The sequence below is a fragment of the Erithacus rubecula genome (genome assembly GCF_903797595.1).
Source record: "Erithacus rubecula genome assembly, chromosome: 2".
NCBI classification, from domain to species: domain Eukaryota; kingdom Metazoa; phylum Chordata; class Aves; order Passeriformes; family Muscicapidae; genus Erithacus; species Erithacus rubecula.
Window position 1 is genome coordinate 66,766,195 of NC_136685.1, and position 3,834 is coordinate 66,770,028.

The following is a 3,834-nucleotide window of genomic DNA, read 5'->3' on the forward strand; positions in this document are numbered from 1 at the left end:
GCTGTTAATCTTTGCCTTTTGGATAGACCTGCAAGGGCTAGAACTGTGGGCTCACTTGTGTGAGGAATGCTGTACAACTGGGATTTATCTGTATTGCTATATATTATAGTGCCTAAAGCTTTAGGCAGGATTTTCTAGTTAAAATAAAAAACAAAACTGTATGACTGCACTACCCCAGGAAGGACCTAAGTCTCAGAAATGTTTCTTCTTTTTTTCCCCCCTCGCTGTGTGGGGAAAGTGAATTGCTTCCAGCCTCCTTCTGGGGATGTGCAACTTGCTATTTTTTTTTTCTTTTTCCACCTGTGCCTGGCTAAAATCAACAGACACTGAAGCAGAATCATGCACTTGGTTATGGGACAGGTGAGAGATTCAGGCATGCAGATCCTGGACACCTGGTCCTTGCAGCCCTTATTGGCACAAGGTTAATACTTTTGGGTAAGGACATAAAGAGATGTGAAGCTTCTCTTTTCCTTTGTGTCATGGAAACACAGGAATGCAACTGAGCAGCAAATTGTGTGTGTAAGTTCTGTTGCACCTGAAGGTACATATCTCTTGATCAAACATTGAAGGCATTTCAATTCACTCATTGTAGAGATAAGACGTAAGATTTTTTCTGTAACAAATCTAGTTGAAACATTTTTCCTGTCACCATCTTTTTTACTGTATTTGATGTACATTCTGTGACTATGCTGCCTATGAAGTTTTGCTGTGCGAGTTGGATGACTTAGTTCTTTATATGTTAATTTTTAAAAATTTTCAGCTCTTTTTTTATACTAAAGAATAAGGTTAGTTACACTGTCTATGACCTGTAAACTATTTTAAATTCCAGCCCCCTGTTGGAGATCAGCTTGTCAACACTGTCTGCCATTCATTTCAGAGTTAACAGTACTTTTTCTAGTACAAATGACACAATGATTGTAATCCCAGAGGTAGTGAGAAGACAAAGACAAAAATGCTTAATTGTTCCCAAGTCATGAAGACTTGTGTGAAATGGTGAAAAAATACTTGGTGTAGTTTGGTGCAAACTGCATGGGTAAAAAGTAGGGCACTGTTGCTGAATAACTTCTTCAGTGCCTGAGGAGGTAGGTCAGAGTATAAATTTAAAACAATGAAATATAGAGACTTGTGTAAGCTGGAATAATAAGTGTTTTCCTAGTTTTCAGCTGATGATCTGTGCTGTCATTGTATGTGCATGAAATACACTGTGCCACATTTTCTTGAGTTGTGTTTGATGGTTGGGTTGCCTTTATCTGACCTTGCTTTGTGCTTTTCTGGGAAATGACCTGTAATATGTTGTAAATAATCTTGATGCTCATGTTTATAAAGTAGCAATCAGCAACTCATCACTTTACAATTTCTCCATATAGCTATCCTATTAAAATGTAATATTTATTAAAATCAAAATCAATGTTGGAACTGCATATTGGGATCTAAACACTTCTGAATCTTTGCTATGTTTGAATCTACAAAATGCAAATTAAAGTATTTTCTGCTACACCTTCTTTTTATGGATGTGATTTTTGGCATTTCATTTGAAAATATATTTTTTGGTTTTCATTTACTTTTCAATGACACTTGGTAGCTGTTACATAAAATATTTTTATGATAATCATGGAAGATTTAAATGATGAGCAGATTTTCACTCAAATTTCTTCCAAAAGATGAAGGAAACCTGCATATTTCTTACTGTTTATGTTGTGCTGTGGTGTAGATCAAGAATCCACTGTAGAATTACAGCATGTTTCTATATGAATATGGCCAAATTTAGCCCCTGCTTAAGTCCAATTGTTTTAAGAGACAAAAAGGCTTATATAGAAACAAAGTCTTTCTGTCCCTTTCTCAGAACAGCTTATAAAATCAATTTTGTAAATTTTTTGTTTGTTCATCCATTGGGGCTCTTCATGCCAAAATTATTTCCCTGAAAGGGTGTCTTTTTGCTTCCATGTATGCATTTTTAACAAATTATCTTGCTGAAAATTTGATAGACATATTTAATCCCAGCCTAGGTACATGCCTGTTACACAGGTGATGAAAAATTAAATTTAAGATCTTACTTCTCACATTGTTGTTCAAATCTCCTGTGGTTTAGAATATTTAATTCATTACTATGATTGGTTACAGTCATTTGCCTTTCCACTTTTTTGCATGCATACTGTGGCGTGGGGCTGCAGTTTGTTCTAAGTGCAGAATTTTCTTAAGTTTTTGCTGTGCAGCTGTAACTACTGTGAACAAAATGAAATTCCTGCAGACTTCTTTTGCACTGGGTCTTCAGGCAGTTTTTGTAGAAACATGATTGTAGAATTCCAAAGGGTTTAATAAAATTTCAGTTCTCTCAACCCTGTGGCACTTTTTTTAATCTGGCTGATAGTTTAATTGGCTTTTTTCTTTAATGAATAAATGTGAAGAAGGCAGTGTAAGCTTTGGGAGGGCAAATAGTTTATGTCTGTTGGAGGCAAGGCTTATGCTTTGGCTTTACCACAAAGACCCCAAAACCCTGTGGAAGACATGATGTGGGAGTATGGCACTGCTCTGCCTTTGGCTTTCAAGCAGATCTAATCAGGACTACTCCCCATCCTATTTTTTTTTTTTTTTTACCCTGTATCTTCTCTGTGAAATGTATGCAAGAATTCTCAACTACTTGTATTTTCTGAAGTTGAGCATGAGGAGAGCATACCACAGCATCCCCATCCATCATTTGGGAATGCTGTAGGACACCTGAAAATGGTATACTTTTATAAAAGTAAAGATTACTAGAAGTAGCATGTTTTTCTCCTGGGGAAATGTGGATTGAGTTATAGTATTTGTTTCATATAGGTAAGGAGAGAGATGCTGGGGATACAGAGTTCTTCACTTCTAAATACTGAGCATAATAAAAATACCTAAAGGGTTCCTGTTTGCCTTAGATTAGAAATAATTACTTTTAGGTTTACCCTCTGCAGTGTCACATCCTGAAATGGTATTTATCCCCCATTTCCCCCCACAACTCACTACATTTATCCCTGAAGATGCAAGGCTGAAGCACAGCTTTTCTGGTTTGCTTGTTATGCAGAAAGGCACTTCTGAGGTTTTTCTGCTTTATGTACTCCTGGCTCTTGTTCTATTCCCACACTGCAATTCCCAGGTTCTTAATAAATAAATAAATAAGCAAGTCTGTACTGTGCTATGTATCCCTCTCCCTGGTGAGACTTACTCTTCTATATAATTTACATAGATCTAATTGATGGACATGACTGAATAACTTTAATTTTTCAAGCATACAAATTTTCAGCTTGTTTTGAAGTTCACAGTGCTCCAGTTGGAGCAGATGCCTATCTCCACTCTTCTGAGACTGTCCCTAAAGCTGATGAGAAGATGCCATTTTCTTACTTTCTTAGAAGAATACAGGGTACAGATAACTTCTAGCCTCCAACTATCACACCACACTAAGAAAACAGTGATATCCAAAGAGTAAACTGTGCTCTGAGAACATAGCAATAACTTGAAAAGACAGTATTTAATTGGGCTGATTTTTTTTCTTACAGGCTTTTATGTGCATAAAAATTGCAACTGTCATGCATTTGAAAAATCTATTTATGTGTTTACAGTATATTGATCATAATCATGTATTTCTAACTTTATACACAGTGTAAAAATAAAAATACTTAGAAAATAATTATGTCATTTCACTTCATGAAATTTGCTCTTTTAAAATGAGCATAAAAATGATTAAATTATACCTTCTAACAACTCTATTCAAAGCCAAAATACCATGGCTTAGAACAAGGTATTAATTGGAACAGTCTTCAAAGTTTAAATCATTAGCTTATACTTCTCCTTGAACTATGGAAAGCTCAT